This window comes from Cavia porcellus, unplaced genomic scaffold, assembly GCF_034190915.1.
Source record: "Cavia porcellus strain 051 isolate PalLab524CR breed Dunkin Hartley unplaced genomic scaffold, mCavPor4.1 scaffold_6, whole genome shotgun sequence".
Classification (NCBI taxonomy): domain Eukaryota; kingdom Metazoa; phylum Chordata; class Mammalia; order Rodentia; family Caviidae; genus Cavia; species Cavia porcellus.
In genome coordinates, this window is record NW_026947489.1 from 32137199 (window position 1) to 32155346 (window position 18148).

General features: G+C 39.9%; 1 long non-coding RNA gene across 1 annotated transcript in view; it reads left to right on the top strand.

Moving 5' to 3' along the window:
* The first annotated feature begins 1488 nt into the window (after window positions 1–1488).
* The window catches only part of LOC134476412 (uncharacterized), a 28406-nt gene continuing 11746 nt past the window's right edge, over window positions 1489–18148 (top strand). The window contains exon 1 of the long non-coding RNA XR_010048024.1: window positions 1489–2079. This is a non-coding gene — a long non-coding RNA (uncharacterized LOC134476412). The remainder of the gene's footprint in view (window positions 2080–18148) is intronic.

Below are 18148 nucleotides of genomic sequence, written 5' to 3' on the forward strand. Positions count from 1 at the left end.
GAGCATGTGTGAAGGCTCTGGGTTTGATCCCCAGCACTGCAACAAAAATCCAGAAAACCAATAACAAGTACTGTGCATTGAGTGCCTATTATCTGCTAAGGAATTTCCTAAGTGTGTGTAGTTGCATTATGACAGTATTTCAGTACAGCCTCATTTTACCTTGTGTAGTAAGTTCTGCTATCAACAGATGAGAGAACAAAGGCTCAATGAAGCTGAGAAACTTACATAAGACCTCAGCACTAGTAAATCCTAGGTCAAATATTCAAACTCTGTATACTCTTTCGGGGGCCCAAGGGCTTAAGCGCTGCTTGCTGTTGCCTGAGAAGGATCTCAGAATCAGTCTGAAAATACTAGAAAGAACATTGGGTTTGGAGTAGATAAGACCCTGGTTAAATCTCATTTCTGTCTCTTCTGTGGTCAAAGGCAAATTACTTAACCTTTCTTACTCAGTTTCCTGGTACTATCTACTTTGACTACTGGTAGTAAGACCAGAGATAATATATATATGCGTTATCACAAGGTTCATATTCAAGAAGATATTTGTTGTGATTTAACTGTTATCTGTGAGTCTAAGCAGAGCCGTGCAGGGAAAAAGCTATGCCAAATCTGACTACACCTAACTTTTCCTTGTCTCATTAACCAAGGCTACTTGATAACCATTCTCTGAACTGAAATGTAACCATTGCTAGAGCAAAGAACCCCACGGAGTTATGCTCCTTTTGTATTTCACACTTATAGAAAATGAAACTCACTTATTTAATTTATACACCAGAGCTCCCGCACCATGTAAACTCTACCTCTGAAGGAAATGAACAGCAAGCTAATTCTCAAGGATTCAGAAACAGCTAATTAATTAATGAAGGTTGAAATAACAATGTAGCCTTTTGGCCAAAGACAGTCATTCTATAGATTAAAGAAATTTGAATTAACATTTCCAATATTGCTAGAGGAAGTGCTGTTTAAAGATAGATCAAGGCATACATCACAAAATTGGAATTCAGAAATGTTTAAGATGCTAGCATTTATATTGATGTTTTACCATATAAACAGAAAAATCAAGCCTGAAACAAATCACTATCCTAAAAAATAGAAGTGTAAACAGAATTGTAATTAATGAATAGACTAGTAATTTTTAAGGAGGTCATATGTAAGAGCTGGAAGGGATTTTAGAGTTCAATTGTTCCTTCTGTGTGTGTGTGTGTGTGTCTGTGTGTGCATGAATTCCTGTATGTAAACTGAAACCCAGAGAAAGGAAATGGTGTGGCCAGTTCTTTTTGATACAGTGAAATATTTCTCATCTTAATTTTCTTTTGGAGAAGGTGCTGGTGAGAAGTATAATTTATAGGGGTTCTAAAAGCAGGGGCCTTACTAAATTTAGATTTGGTTCCTGCTTATGTAATTTTCTTTATGTTTTTAATTATTTATATAGATATATTATTTATATATGTCTGGAACTTGTGCTTTTAGCACTCAATAAGTAGGAATAATTTATACGATTATAGAGTTCTTCCTGTCCTTACCTTTCAGAGTATGTTCTTTCGCATTGTTAATTAACTGTTACATTTCACTCTTGTGCAACTTCCTTCCTGGCAGTCTTGTGGTGATATTTAACAAGGCAGAGAGAATTACGTTAGGATCTACAATTACCTGCATATGCTCATTCCAAAATCCAGGTTAATTATCTGGCAGATTGCTATCAAGATAATGCAAGACCCTCCTGAAAAAAGAAGCCAGTTTCTAGGCCAAATAGAAATTGCCTCTATTATTGTTACTATTTTTCAAAACAATGTAGTTCCTGACCCATTCGTTTCTCTGTCCTCCCTTCCCTCTTTTCTCCATTTTGCCGCCTTGCACTGACCTCAGTACCTGTGTCATCTGGCTCCTGACCATGGGTCTGACTTCAGGCTACTTCTAGGAATGATGCCTAATTTTTGTCTTTCTCTCCCTATGCAGCTCGCGTTCAGGTGGCCCATGTCTGGGCCCTCTCATCATTAGTTCTCCAGTCTTGGATTCCTAAAGTGCTGGCTCTGTCACCCACAGGACTTGATGACAGCTGCTCAGAAGACCCTAACCCAGCAGGTACCTTGGAGATGTGTTCGTATGAAAAGTGGATGGGTGGGGGGGCACTGGAAGTGGATCTTGCAGTTGGGGGCTGGGCGAGGTGGCAGCACAGCCTTTACTGTTACAGTTCTTCATGATCTCCTTGCTTACTATTCCCTAGAATAAACAGACAGAATTCCTGGTTGCTTTTTCCTGAGCCTGGAGTTTATAGCTCTCAAAATGTAGTTTTTGGAAAACTTACTATAATGAGATACAAAAACGTTTCCTCCATGGAAAGGGAGGGCAAAAATATAAACTGAGGTGAACTATCTTTTTTATTATAATGACTCAAAAGCAAGAGGCCTTTGGTTAGGGCTAAAACCTTAAAGCCTGCTCTTTTCCAGATTCCTATCTTTTTGACAGAGCCATTAAATAAAGAACCCACTCCAGCCTATGCACTGGAAAGGCAAGAAACCACCTTATCCCAGTCACGAAGGCTACAAGGCCACAGACCATCTACAACATTGTCTTGATGTGAAAATACTACAGTATATCTACCAAATAGTTCTTAGGAAAAGGGACAACTAAAGAAAATTTTTTCTCAGCTTCGTTGGTTATTGTTTTCTGCCTCAGGGTATAATAAATAGCAGTCAATCATAGAACTAGGTATTAATACAAGTTGGTTGATAGAGTGATGGGTAAACAAATGAACATCCTAGTGACAGACATTATGGAACTCTCTAGACCCAAGCTTGCTCACACTGAGGCCTCCTGATACATCAAATGTGTGTCAAGAGCCCTGAAAGCAGCTTTCAAAATGCACCTGGGAATATTCCTAGGTAGTAAGGTTGGCCATAGTCCTGGTGGCCTGGAACCTTCCTCTCTGAGCTGTTCAGTGTTTAGCTAGTTCCATGGATAGATTCCAGAAAGTTCTAGTGCCTTGTAGAATCAACTAGATAGACAACTCCACACTATATTAACTGATTAGACTAAGTAGGTAGTAGTTAACTGTGTGAAAGTTGAAAGACAGCATTCTTAAAAGTGTATTATGTATGCTCCGGGAAGAGAGTTTTCATAAACAAATGTATCTTGTGACAAGGTATGCATTAGCTTCATGTTTAAAACATGTTACATTTTGAGTAATTTTTTAAAAGTTTATTTTAAAGAGAATAAAACCAAACAAAACAGAATAAAGTAAATCAGAACAGAGCAATGTAAGCAACACAGAACTTCAAAACAGGACAACAAGAAATCAGCAATGGCTACCATGTCTTTCATTTTCTTTAACACAGATGTCCACATCATCACAACCATGAAATCAAACAAAACAAAACAGAGCAAAACTAATCCAAACACAAGAATGAAAGCATTACAGGACTTCAAAACAAGATGATAGGAAACCAATAATGGTTATCATCATATATCCCATTATCTTCAAAATAGCTGCCAAACCATTAGACACAGTAAAATCTAACAAAACAAGACAGAATGAAATTAAACCTAACAAAATTATGAAAATGATACAAGAATTCAAAACAAGACAGTAGGAAATTAACAGTGGTTACCACTTTAGGGATTTCCTCCTATCACTGTCATAATATCTATTGTGCTTTTTAGATCCCACTAATTCCTTTAGTTTTTTATGCTAGAAAGATAACTTGGTGTTCATCTGTATGAGTGCAAACCATTTCACTCATCAGCATGATCTCTAGTTGCATCCATTTACCTACGGAGAGCCTTAAGATCGTCCTACTTTATAGCTGGGTAGCTTTTCATTGTATGAAAATATTATATCTTTCTTATCCATTCTGTGGTTGATGGGTGTTATGGTTGATACACTGTGTTAGCTTGGGTAGTTTAGAAGTTTAACTGAGAGACTTAGCAGGAGCCATGGGTCTTACTTTGTAAATATGTTCTTCCTGCGCAAAGAAGGGCAAGGAGATTTTGGAGTGTTGCACCTGCCCTGGGGAGGAAGCGGGTGGCCTGTGTACATACAAAGGAGAAAAAAAGAGGCTTGTCCTTGGCCCTTTTGCTCTGGCTGCTGCCTTGAAGTGTTGCCCAGTGCCCTGCCACCCTGCCTTGCAGCCAGCTGATTATGGACTGAAAAGAACACGACAGTGAGCTAAATAAATCTTTCCCTCCCTTATTTTGGATGTCAGCTATTTTGTCCTAGCAATGAGAAAAAAGTAACCAAGACAATGGGCAAGTTATCTTTGCTTTTTTCTGTTCTCCCGTCCGTGGAACAATTGTTTTCTTACTTTGATTTTCAGTCTATGAATTTCCTTTTGAGTTAAATGTGTTTCTTGTATACAGTATATTGATGGATTTTGTTTCTTGATCCACTCTTCCTGTTTCTTTTTATTGCTGACCTGAGGCCATTTACATTAATGGTTACAACCAGCATACATTGCTTTGTCTCTGCCATACTATCCTCCTGTTGTTGGCTCCTCCCTTTTCCCCGGCATTCAATTGCCTGTTCTGTTTGTCCATCCTCCTCTGCTGCTGTTCCTGGAACCACGATCATCTTTATCTTTCCCTAGAATATCCTTCAGCACTCTCTGTAGGGTTGGTTTGGTGGTCAGGAATTCCTTCAGTTGTTCTTTATCATGAAAGAACATCTTATTTTCCATCAATTTTGAAAGACAGTTTTGCAGGGTTCATTAATCTGGGTTGGAAGTTGTTTTCTTTCAGGATTTAAAATGCTTCACTCCAAGCTCTTCTAGATTTGATGGTTTGTGCTGAGAAGTTTGCCATGATTCTGATGGGTTTTCCTTTATAGGTGATCTGTTTCTTTTCTCTAACAGCCTTTAATATTCTATTTTTGTGCTGAATTTCTGGGATCTTGATTACTATATGCCTGGGTGTAGATTTATCTTCACTATGGCTAGTTGGAGTTCTATATGTCTTACTTATCTTTGTGCTGGATCCTCTTTCCATGCTTGGGAAGTTTTCTGCTATTACTTCTATAAATAGTCTTTTTATGTCATTTGTGTTGACCTCTGCTTTTTCACTGATGCCTATCATTCTTAAATTGTTTTTCTTTGCATCATCCTTTAGCCATTGAATTATTTCCTGGTTCCTTATTTTTTTTTAAAGAGATCATTACTTTATGATCACTAGCTGTGATCCTGTCTTCAAGGTTTGAAAGTCTATCTTGAAGCCTCTTTTGATGCGTTGGGTGTATAATTTCCATTTTCTTCCGTGTCGACACTTCCCAGACTTGTTCTGTGTGGGCTGGAGGTCTGTGATTGCCTTTTGCTTCTTTGTCTTTACATTCTCCTGGGTTCCCCCCAACAAGCTGGTTGTGGGTCCCAGGCACTTCCTGCATTGGCTACACCTCTGTGGTGTAGGGGAATGGGCCAGGCACCTGGGTTTCTCTGAACCCAGTTTCTCTGGGACTTAGCAGGATGTGGGGAAGGCTATTCTCCAGACCTGTGCAGCTACACTAAGGCTTTCCTGATGGCCAGGGGTATGTGGTAGTGGGGCTGCTTCTTCTCTCAGCCTGTGTCTCTACACCGGTACCCCCCTGATATTGGTAGGCACACAGGGGTATGTTTGTCTGGTTCTACTGGTGGGCAATGGCTGCCCAAAGGAAGCAGGGGCTCCAATGGCAGCCTGTGGGCACACAGAACATGTCTAGCTGTTTCTCCCTGCCCACACTGGTTACCCAAGGAAAGCAAATCTTCCAATGGCAGCAGTAGCATGCAGGGGTGCATCTTCCTACCTGAACTGGCTCTAAATTTTGAGTATTTATGTTTAGACTAAAAGAAAATGTCAAAGGCATGGATAAAGATAACAAAGTTCCCCACATATGTGACATCCTAGTCCCATAACTTGAGTAAGCACAGTTAACAATTCCTTATTCTTTTAGGAATGCTTAGTGGGACTGTACATCCAATGGGCTAGACACAGGTGGACGTCAGCAAAGTGGCTTTATTCTCTAATTCTCTTCGGTTACCATTGGCATAGCCCCTTGACAATGTTGAGCAGATCCTGAAGCTTTTTCAGACCTGGCTGAATGTTAAAACACTCTTATTCGTGAGTGTATTTTAAAGCTTACTTGATCCAATGCAAATTTTCTTTTTACATCTCATTTCCAACTGCTCCCCTTCCCCAAGCTTAGGCCTAATCCTGGTTCAGAAACCTGCAGTGAGTGGCATCCGGTTTTCCTTCTCTTCCACCTTACTTTTCCACTCCTTTATATCCTCTGTGGAACCCTCTCTCTTCCAGGGCTGCATGAGAGGTGAGAGATATAAAAGGACAGGATCTTACTCAGTGGGTGCCCTGGAATCAGGTATCTGTGACCTCTGGATGGCAGATACCTAAAGTTGGTTTTTTCTTGTGTGGAATGAGCCTAGCTTCTAATGACTCTCCTTCAAGTTTATTTTCACAATTCCAAACGTTCACGAAATGTTCTTGGTGGCATTGTCCTGCTCTAGCGGACAGCACCAGTGTGGCTAGCTTGTGAGAGGGTCCCCTGGCCTGTGGGAAAGCTTAGCATGTTTGCCTTCACAGAACACCTTGCTCCTACCACAGCCTCCTCTCTGCTGTGTTGGAGCAGCTTATCATTCTAGACCCTCTCTGCCCTTTAGTCTATCCAGGCAAGAGGCATGCACCCCGTTGTATGCCCTGTGTGCTGGGGAACACAGTCCAACCTCACACATGCAGTCTCTATCTTGCTATTTCAGGAGTAACACGGAACAAAGGCTGTTTTTACAGGTCAGGAAGAACTGAGCTTTGGGTGAGGTGCTGCTCTTCCACTTGTGAGGCACTCCACCACACCTTTTCTGAGATTTTCTCTTCCTTTCATTCTCACCTGACATCCCGTGCAGCCTGTCACATGAGGAGGATTCTAAAATTAGTAGGCTCGTAACACTTCTCCAAGTTCTGCTCTTTGCCCTTGCTTTTTGAACCTTAACTATTCTTTCAGATGGAGATGGTTGAGCTAGGAGTCACTGTCCAAGTTCCATTAACTTTCAGCACATCCTGAATGGGTAACACCTCTGTTTAGAAATTATGTCACTTACTGAGGTCAGTGTTGGAACACCCAGTTTCTGAGACAATAGGGAAAACTTATTTAAGCAACACACATGCGTATATGTATGTGCGTGCGTGCGCGTGTGCAAACACACACACACACACACACACACACACACACACAGCCCACTTCTAAATATTATAGAATTCTGCTTTTTGTATTTGCTTTTTTTTTTTTTTTTTTTTTGAAACGAGGTCTTTGCTATGTAGTTCAGGCTGGCCTTGAACTCATGGTGATCCTCTTGCCTCAGCCTCCCAAATACTGGTATTACTGGCATGTACCTCCAGGCCTAGCTAATCCTTTTCCTAACTTCATATGAGATTGGTTTTTTGCTCATACTTTTGGAACTTGTTTTCTTCACTTAGGAACATACTTTGGATAGCTTGTGGTATTATATGTCTGCACCTATTACACTTCATAGTTGGTCTGTTGCACTGCATAGTTACTTCCAGATTTGTTATTACAAAAATACTAAAGTGAATATTCTTTGTACACTTTTGGGAGCATATCTACAGAATAAATTTCTGGAAAGGAATCAATCTGTGTTCTTAAATAAATTTTAACATATCTTGTCCAGTTATAAGGCTCAGAAATGTGACTCAGTGGCAGACTGTTTGCCTAGCCTGTGCAAGGTCCTTAGTTTGATCTCCAACACCACACACACACACACACACACACACTCTCAAGCTGACAACTTTTTATTAGTGTCCATTATTTAAGGATGTAGCATGTCCATTTCTCCAAGTCTACATCAATCAGGAAACTGGAAAAGCATCTAAATGTTTGTTAATCTGATAGGTAAAAATCAGAGTATCTATATTATTTTAGTTTGTATTCAGTTGTGAACATTTTTCCATATGTTGACATGTGTTTTGCCTCTTTTCTAAGCTGCCTATTCATTTCCTTTGCTCATTTTTGTATTCATGATGATAATGTTGATTTTTAAAGAGCATTTTTTTGGTCTTTTTTCTTATGTTAGGTACACTTGTCTTTTTTCTCATATGTGAATGCAAACATTGCTCCTAGACTTTTGATACATTGGTTTAAGGTGTATCTATTTTTTCTGTAAGAAAATTTAAAATTTTATGTAGTAAATTCATCAGATTTTCTTCCACGGGATCTGGATTTTATGATATCATTAGAAAATCCCCAATAAAAATATCAACCTATTTCCTTCTAGTGTTTTCATGACATCATTTTAAATTGATCATTATGGAATGTATTTTAGACTAAGTGTAAATTTATTTTTCACCTAACAAAGTAATCTTTTTACCTCCTAGATTGCTCTAGCTGCTCTCTTTTTTCCCCCTTATCATTGGACAAAGATTTAAGTTTCTCTTTGTTTTAGTTACTTTTCTCACAGCTGAGACAAAAATACCCAACACCTGAAGTTAAAAGAGGAAAAGTTTATTTTGGTTCACAGTTTGTAGAGATTTCAGTCTATAGCTAGCTGGCTCCCAGGCCAGGCAGCATGACAAACAAGCATCACAGAGGAGAAACAGTCCATGGCTAAGCAGGGCAGGCAGAAGGCAAGAAGGCAGCTCCTTTCTGTTTCTTTATATTCCATCCAAGTTATCTGCCTTTTGGACGGTGCTGCTCATTCCTCCCAGGGTGGGACCCTTAATCCCAGCACCATAATTTTAATTACAGAATCACCCATCCTGATCCAGCCATCTGTGAAACTCCTTACTTATGACCACATAAGGTTTTGGGGGCAGTTAGATACAAACCTTAACACTCCTTAAACACAGTTTTCCACATGGCTAATGAAGGTGGAACAAACTTTTTGTTTGTTTGTTTATTATTTTGGTACTGAAGATTGATTCCAAGGTATTCCACTGAACTATATCCTCAACCTTTAAAAAGAATTTTTTTTGGAGACAGGGCCTTTCTAAGTTGCCCAGTTTGGGCTCGGACTTCTGCTCCTCTTAATTCAGACTCTCAGATTGCTAGGATTATGAATGAGTGCCACCTCACCTGGTCTGTCTTATTTTAAATTCCCACTACTCACTTTAGTGGGCTTTTAGCCTCAATTTTCTGGGCTTTAGTTTTAAGGACCAGTGGTTATGTACATGGCAAGCACCAGGCATTTTTCTTTTCTTTCTTTTTTTTTTTTTGTTTGTATCAGGAATCAAACTCACAACCTCATGCTTGCCAGGCAGGCACTTATGCCACTGAGCTAAATCTCTGGCCCTACGAGACATTTTTATACCCAGTGGTGAAAGAGGCAAGAATATTTGTTCTCTCCATTTTTAAAGCAGATGCCTAGAGAGGAGAAGTAACAGGCCCAAGGTCACAGAACGGATTACCTTGTCAAAGTCCAAGGTTCTGAGACATTTTGCCTGTTGCACTAATCATTCGACAACATCACATACAAAGAACAGGTAAAAAACATTCTTCTCGTTATTGTGTCACTCACTAAATTACATAATTCACAACGAAAATAACCTGGGGCAGTAGACGGGGTAATACTCAGCCTATTGAAATGTGCAGATGTTTCAGTGAGTTAGGAAAATGGCCTGCTCACAGAGATCATATATAATAATTGACAATGTGAGTCAGACTTGGGCATCATTCAAGATTAATCTTATCCCTGTAATGCAATTGCTGATTGTTTTGACTTGTTCCTCTCTGTCTGTTCCAAGTTGCCTGACAGCGTGTTACAGAGACAGTCTTGTTGGTTTGAGGCTCTATTCTCAAATGCTGAATTATGGAGTCCATTAAGGAGCTCAGAAGATCTGTTTGGAGAGGCAGGAATCCAGTAAAGCTTCTAATTTTTCCATGATGACTGATGGGTTTGGAGCACTCTTAAGGGACGGCTGCATAATGCTAAGTGTTTAGCGTATGCCAACTTTGTCACCTTAGGTGAACCCTGTAACTATCTTTTATTCTACCCTTGTATTCACAAACTACCAAGGGGTGATAGGGCAGGAGACACAAAAGAAGGAAGATTTGGACCTTTGGAAGTAGGAGGAGTAGGGAGTATGGGCAGAGGGTGGAGAGGCACCCCCCAAAACCTGCCTGTACTTTAATTACCTGCTATGCTCTCTTTGTTGGTTTCACAAGTCATTGGATTTCTTCCAGAGATGTTGTTTTGCAAAGAGAGTGCTGAGTATGGGGACTGCTAATGAATAGGATACTCCTTTCCACCAACACGATATGGGAGAGTTCAGGTCCAAAAAGGTCCTTGTGCCTAAAACGGTGGGGAGAAGGAAAAAATAGTTTCCATCCGATCAGCTCTTACTTTCTCTAGTCTCCAGTATCTCTGAGGATTGGCCCCCAAACTCTTGTAGTACTGGGAGACTGTGTTTAATCCTAGGTGTTCGTCTGTGGTATATGTGGTCAGTGGTGACAGCACCAGCAAAGTTGGAGTTACTGGCAGTGATTGTGCTTGTCATAGCAATGGCTCATTCCTTGATGTGTGTTCAACTTCTGTGTCCTGTGAATCCTGTTGGCAAGAAAATCATCCTCCACCCTAGCACTTAGTTAATAAATATGGCTTGACACGCAGCCAAAAATGCATATGTTTGCTGTGCTGTCAGATTTTTTTTCAAAGGGAAAGGCTCTGCTCAATGTGATGTGCAAAGGATTCTGTTAATTAAGAGAACTTACAATGTCGCCTTCTAGAATGAAGAGAAAAGTAATGGCTTTCATTGCTACTGTGCTGGTTCCTTTTTTGAGTAAAGTTTATTGCCCTTACTTTTAGTAAAGAAATGCCATTCTGATCCCTCAGTTGTCTCTTTTATCCTTGCACTGTGCACACAAAACTATGCATTAGAGTCAAGAAGACTTATGAGTGCATATCCAGTGGGACAGAGGTGAGAGGGCTGGATCCCAAAGTCAGCATCTTCGCAACACATTCCAAGAGGAAAATGATCAAAGTTCCATTGCTCTTCAATGAATCCCATAGCAAACAAACTCTAGTATTTAGGACACAGGTTAAAGATGAAACAGAAGATTTCTATTTTGTTTTCTGAATTGTGTTTGTATAAGCAACAGATCCTAAAACATTTCCAACTAACCTTGTCCTTCTGTAGAGGAGAACAGGGTCACTAAAGTTCATTTGGAAATAGAATTTATAGAAAATAATTTAAACTTTCAGAAAATTGAAGGGGAAAGCAGCAACCACTCTAGCAGGAAGTAGGTGTTAAAGTTTCTGCAATACACATGGAGGATTTTAATCAGAAGAGAATGTGTGTTGGGTAAAGGACCTACAGAGGAGGTCTTCTTGCCCCTGAACAGACAAAGGGATTCTTAACTTGTTGCTGCCTGATAAGTCACAGTGAGACCGAAGAAAGCCTCTTATTAATTCTATAACCAGTGTCCCCAGCACCCCATCTTGTTCTGGGGGACAATAGGCTCCTATTATTCTTTCAAAGTTAAACTGCATATTCTATTCACCTCCAGGAACATATACCTCTCCTTCTCCACTCTGGGCCCCAATGAGGTGACCACTATGGGCTAAATCCCTTGCTTGTCTCTGGCTTCTGCTGGGGTTTTGCTAATGGGAGGGACTGGCAAGAAGTCAGAGGGAAGCAGGAAAGAGGTGGATCAGCTTGTTTCCCTGTCCTTCCTGCCAGACCTCAGGCTACTCGTGGTTGAATTCCTCTGGAAAAAGCCACTGTTCCTCTAGGGCTCTGTCCTACAGCCCGGGTCCCACTGGCAGCCAGCAGCCACTCCCTTCCCCAGCCCCTCAAGCTTCTGATTGCTGGTGGCTTCCTTTTCTTGTTAGCCCAGGGATGCTTTGTCACCCTTCACTGACTTCTTAGCCATTGTTACTCTGTCTTTCACACGCTCTGAGTGAACCACCTCTTTTCCATGAGAATGATGACTTGTTCTTCTATCCACATGAGCAAGGCTTCCTAGGACAAAGAGCCAGCTCCTGACCTGGATCCAGTAATTTTATTTATAATATCGTGGGGTTTTAGTTGGTGTTTTAATGCAGGATCCTTTCTGAATTGTTCTTAAACCCCATTGTGAGCTGTCCCTTTGTGCAGCTTTTGACCCTGTCCTCCTGCCATGTTGGCTTGTAAGTAGCAATCTTAGTCTATCTACCCTAACCTTTTCTTGCTTTAGATCATAGAAGTAAGTGCTTTCTATGAGTCAGATATCATGCTGAACTCTTTACCTACATATTCTATCAAACTTTCATAAGAAATAGATGCTGTCCTTGTCCATGTTTCACAAATGGGAAAACTGAAGCTCACAAAAATTTGCTGAAGGTCACATTGCTGGGAGCACTAGAGATTTAAATATTGTTTTTCTCTAAATCACTAAGCTATGGGATAGCTGATCCTTTGGTTTAAATCTCAGAACTCACTGTGACTACATGGCGTGTTTCTATATCCAGTTTTCCTTTTGGGTCTTCTAGCCCAGAGGGCACATCAGCTATTCAAATCTTAACTATTCATCTTAGTTTATGAGCTTTCAGACCCGGGGCCATTGCCTGCTTCTTCCAGTCTGCAGGTTGAGCTTTGCCTTTGCTTGCTAAATCTGTCATAACAAAATATCGCTGGATGACTTAAACCATGGAATTTGTTTCTCTTAGTTCTGGATGCTGGAAGTCCAAGATCAAGGTACTACAAAGGTCTCTTAGCTTGTAGAGAGCCATCTCTCTGTATCCACACATGTCTTATACATGGACCCAGGGGAAGGGAGAGGAGAGGAGAAGGGGAAGGGTCGGGGGGAGAGAGAGAGAGAGATAGAGAGACAGAGAGATTGCTCTCTAATGTTCATTCCTCTTCTTATAAGGGCACTTGTCTATGGAACTCACTCATACCCCTATTAGCTCACTGAACCATTATCACTACCTTATGGGCTCTATTTCCATATGCAGTCATGTTTAGGATTAGGCTTTTAACATATGAATGCTATGAAAGTAGAGTTCAGTTTACACTATCTCTTTTTACGGGAACCTGGACATTGTATTGATTCCTGACCTATCATGGTTGAAAATAAAAACTAGATCCTCTGTGCTAGAAAATATTTCCTCTTCTTCATATCTCAAAAACATGAATCTTACCATGAATCTCAGTTAAAAATTTTAAAAGCCAGATTTGATGATATAATTTGAACTTAGTTTACCTATACACATGGGAGGACCTAGATAGCATATTTGTATTTGAAACATCCTATCCTAACTTCATGCAGAACAGCATTACATCATTTTAGTAAGATGTGTTCTACATTGCATTTAGGTTGTTTTGTTTTTGTTTTTGTTTTTGTTTTTGTTTTTGTTTTTGTTCTAGGGATCAAACTCACGACCTCACACTTGCCAGGCAGGTGCTTATGCTGTTGAGCTAAATCCCCACTCTGTATTTAGTATTTTGTTTCTGAAGTGCCCAGGGTTCTCACCAAAAGTGTGAGAATTTTTAAAGGAAGAATGGCTACCAGTTATGAATAAAAAATGATTAGAAGTGCCTAATTAAAGGAAGGAAAGGACAAAATTGCTGAGATAATGGAGGTAGATGAAATGTTTTGTTCTTTGACAAATATATTTTCTGTGATAAATTATAGATGGGGAAAAAGTAGTCATGTAAACAATTTATCTCTTTTCTCTTATCTCTATTGTTTTCCATTTCCTTAAATTCCATCAGTTTATTTGTTTCTATTATCTTCCCTCTAGAAAAGATAGATTTGCTATGTAGAGTGAACTAAGTTGGAGTTAGCTGATTCCTAAAGTAAAGTTGGTGCTTGAGAAATCTTTAGACTTTATTTTATTTTGGCTTTTAAATATCTAGATAGCCCAATAGAAATAGATAATTCTCCAGAAGAACAATTTATCATTCCATTTGGAATAGAAAATGAATATGTAAAAAAAAAAAAAAAAAAAAAAGAATATGTTTTTACACAGAGGGAAAAATGTTACAGATCATTATTAGAACAATTTCCCATCTATCTGTATTTTAGTTTAGTGTTAAAATTTGCATCTAAAATGTCCTACAAAGTTCCCATGCTTGGAGGTGGGGCCTAGTGTGAAGGGTTTGGTCACTGAGGACATGCACGGAAGTGTATACACTTGTTTTGAGATCCTCTTTTTTCTCTCTGCTTCCTAGTTCTGTAGGACTACTAGCTCCCTCTGCCATGTCTTTTCTGCCCTGGAATCAGCTAACCATGGGCTAAATCCTCTAAAGCTATGAGAACCATGAGCCAAAATAAGGCTTGCCTTATTTAAATTGCAAGTGTTAATTATTTTGTACCAGTGATGGAAAAGTGATTAACACAGAAAATTGGTAATGAAACTGGGCCATTGTTGTGACTGTTCCTGATTATGTGATTCAGAAGCTTTTGGAACATTTTTGTGGTAGGAGTTAGGAAAAGATTGGAGATGCCAGCTGGAGAAGTCCTACATGGCTGTAAACAGAACTTGATGGGTGATTTTTGCCAAAACTCAGAAGACCAGAATGCTGATAGGAGTGTAGACAGTAAAGGTCAGATTCACATGGTTTCAAGTGCAACAGAGACATTATTGGAAACCAGACCAAGGATCATGCATGTTACATTCTGGAAAAAAGTTTTGCTTATAGTTTGCCTATGACCTGAAACTTTACAGGATACTGAGATTTAGAGAGGTGGGCTAAGTAATCTTGCAAAGGAAATTTCAAGGCAGGCTAGTATTCTGACTGTAGCACTGGTGACTGCTTTAGGCCTGCTCTATATGACAATTGGGAGCAAAAAGCGGACATACAAAGTTTGTAGTTTCACCAGACAACAAATATCTTCAAAGTTGGGGATAAAGAGAGCATGGCTGCTGAAAACATTATCATTATCATTAAGAAGAAACTATGTAATTTGTAGCAGGATAAAAATAACTTGAAAAATTCTTAAGAATTAGCCAGACCCCACCATACTTTCAAACTACTTTGAAAGACCATTGCTTTTAAAAGATGGCCTCAGAGTCCTGTTCCAGGATTACTTTGGAAAGTATATCACTAAGTTTAGCTATCTAGGTACTTAGAAGTGGCTGCAGCCATGTTTCAAAGGGGCTTGGCTACTTCTAGAGCTGGGAGAAGACCTTGGCATCATCCACATGGTGCTAGCTTTTTAAGCATGCCAAATGCAAGAGTTGTGGGGTCATGGAGCCTTTCACCAAGATTTGCAAAGAGGTCCTGGGAGGCCAAGTAGTGTGTTCCTGAGAGAGAAATGAATGCAGCTATGAGAGTGAAGCTAACCGTTCAGGGGAGACACAGACAGTTGGAGATGCCAAAGGTGTGGAAGGTCTGCTGAAGAAACAGCAGGCAGTGAGTGGATCCTGTCCAAGAGAGAGGCCATAAGGGCTGCAACCAGCAAGACTATAGGAACAGAGCTGCCCAAGCCCTTTGGAATTCATGGCTTACCATCATCTGCCACAGATGCCAGACACGAAGTTACAGAATTTAATGTTTGCCGTACTGCATTTTGATTTCACTTGGATTATTTCCTTTTTAGTATCCTGTCACTGCATTTTAGAATGGGAATGTTTACCCTCTGCCATTGTATATTGAAGAACTAGCTTTCTTTTTGACACTTACAGGGATCCACAGCTAAGAGTTTGCGTTGAATCTCGGAGGAGACTTTGGACATAGAATTTGCAGCAGTGCTGCAATTTTTAAAATTTTGGTGACAATTAGAAATAGACTAATACTTTTTAAAATAATAGACAGACATGAGCCTTCTGGACTCAGGAGAAGAATGTTATGGATTAGGTCTAAAATGTATCCTATGTTCAGAGTAGGAGAGAGCAAGTCACTTGGGAAATGACTTGGATGGATGTAGTCTTGAGCCTGGTTTTGATATGGGCAGAAAAATGACGGACACCAAAATATTTTTTAAAAAGGCGCTTTATTAGCTAAGCTCAGCGGCAGCACTGTCCCAGAAAAGCAGCCAGGGAAGTGTGTGCCAGAGCCAGGGGCTGCAGGGAGTTATAAAGTAGCAAGCTGCAAGGGGAGGGGTCAGGGTCTTTGGATCAGTTTGTCTCCATAAAAGGAACCAGGGAGGCGGAACAAGCAGTTGCAGGAACCAGGAAGGCAGGGAAGGGGTTACCTGGTGGGTATGTTACAAGGTTGCAGCTTAACTGGCAATTACACAAGTTTTACAGGAAGAGAGCAAGTTATAATAAGTACAGCACATTTTGGGTTTTTGAGGTTATAATAGGTTCTTTCCTTCTTCCTCTCTTTTTGCTTTCTGGCTGCCATTGGGTGAGCAGATTTTGCCTTGGAGCCAACCAGCCATGGCCTAAATCCTCTAAAACCATGATCCAGAAGCCTGTCCTCCTTAAATTGTGGGTGTCAGGTATTTTGTCAAAGTGATGAGAAAGTGACCAACATTTGGCATGGATAGTGTGTCAGCATAAACGTGTGTGTGTGTGTGTGTGTGTGTGTGTTTTATGACAATGCATCCTCTAGGGAGGAAATATAATACTAGTGATGTTGGCTATTGGATAAAAGGTGCACATCAGGCAATCCAAACCACTCATATTTCCTCAAAGTCTTGGGGGTATTTTGGACTGAAAGACTAATTGAAAGAAAAAAGAATGTGTGTATGTGAAAAAAGAATGTGGAGAGAGATCTGGCCAGTTACACTGTAGGGTGACTGGCTCCACGGATGCAGGATGTAGAAATCCTTGCTGATAGGAGGTTTAGTACTTTGTGTTCAAAATCCTAGAGCAGTGATGGTGAAACTTTCAGAGACCATGTGCCTAAACTGTAATTCCAAACCGATTTATTTATCACAAAGTGCCAGCATTGCAATTAAATCCAAATAATGATGTTTTAGTTTAGAAAAAAACAACTGGTATCCACTTCTGGGCAGCTGGGATGCCTTGGCTCAGATGGCAACAGAGAGAGTTCTGTGCTCCCGCTGTGGCATGTGTGTCGTAGGTTTGCCACCACTGTCCTAGGGTGTTATCATTGTGACCTTTTCTGGAAGCAGAGTCTTCAGTCTCTCTATGACACCCTTTTTGTTTATAATTCTATCAATATTTGATAGTTCTCCATAACTACCTCGAAACACTCTTGCTAATTCGAAGCCTATTTTCTCTTGTTCTGTCTACATGAGAGCTCCAAACCAGTTAATGTGTATGAATTTTCTCCTTAGAGACTTTCTCTTCCCCTTGTTAAGCATGCTGTCCTCTTTTGAGTTATAAAAAAGACAAGAAAATAACAAAATGAGTGTGGCTTTAGATTTTTTCAGAAAGTTTCTTAGACCCTTTGAATTTTCTGACTTACATCTCTTGCTTATTTTCTTAAATAAAAGGTTTCATAAGCATATTATTTTTCTCTTTATGAATATAAGGGACAATTTTGTGAATTAAAATCCCAAATTATCATGCCCAGCGTAAATTGTGACTTGCATTACAAGTGCAGTAGCCCCTCTGCAGGCCACCTTTCTTAGAGCCTGCTACCATGTTTAAACTCAAAGATGTTAGTCCTGTCTCTTCCAAAAAAGAAGCACTAAGTATCACAGGAAAGCTGCTTATGTGAGAATTCTTTTCCCTTTCTCATTTTCTTTTTTACTGAATGTGAGAAAATGAGCTTCAGATATTATTTGTTGGGCTTTATAACCTCTTTGTTGAAATTGTGATGTTCCAAAGTTAATGTTTCCCTCAGGGAATTTCCTTGACAAGCAAACAATTCTTGCCTTATTCTTTTGAGGTGGGAAATATTTCAAGAAGAGAAATCTCTTGGCCACATCTTTTCCCAGAACATTGCTGCTTTTTCTCTCTAGAATATAGCAGATGGGCATTTGGGAGACAGTGAATCTTATTGTGTCTCTTCTAAAATTTTGCTTTGTCTGTTCAGAAACCATCTACATTGAGTTGAGGTTTCCCAGAGAGGAATTGTAGGATCTAAGGAAGTATATATTCTGTGTTTGGGTTTAGAGAATATTTAATCCCTAAAATATAATACTCAAAAAACGAACTCGTCCACTTGTGGCAATAGGTGCTTATAATAGTTAATTGTGTAGATTGGTTTGGCTTGGCTGTCGTCCCCAGAATAATGACCCCAGTGTTCTTCTAAATGTTTCTTTCAAGATATTTTCCAGATCAACATTAAAGTATGTAGATACTGAGTAGAGGTGATTACCACCCAA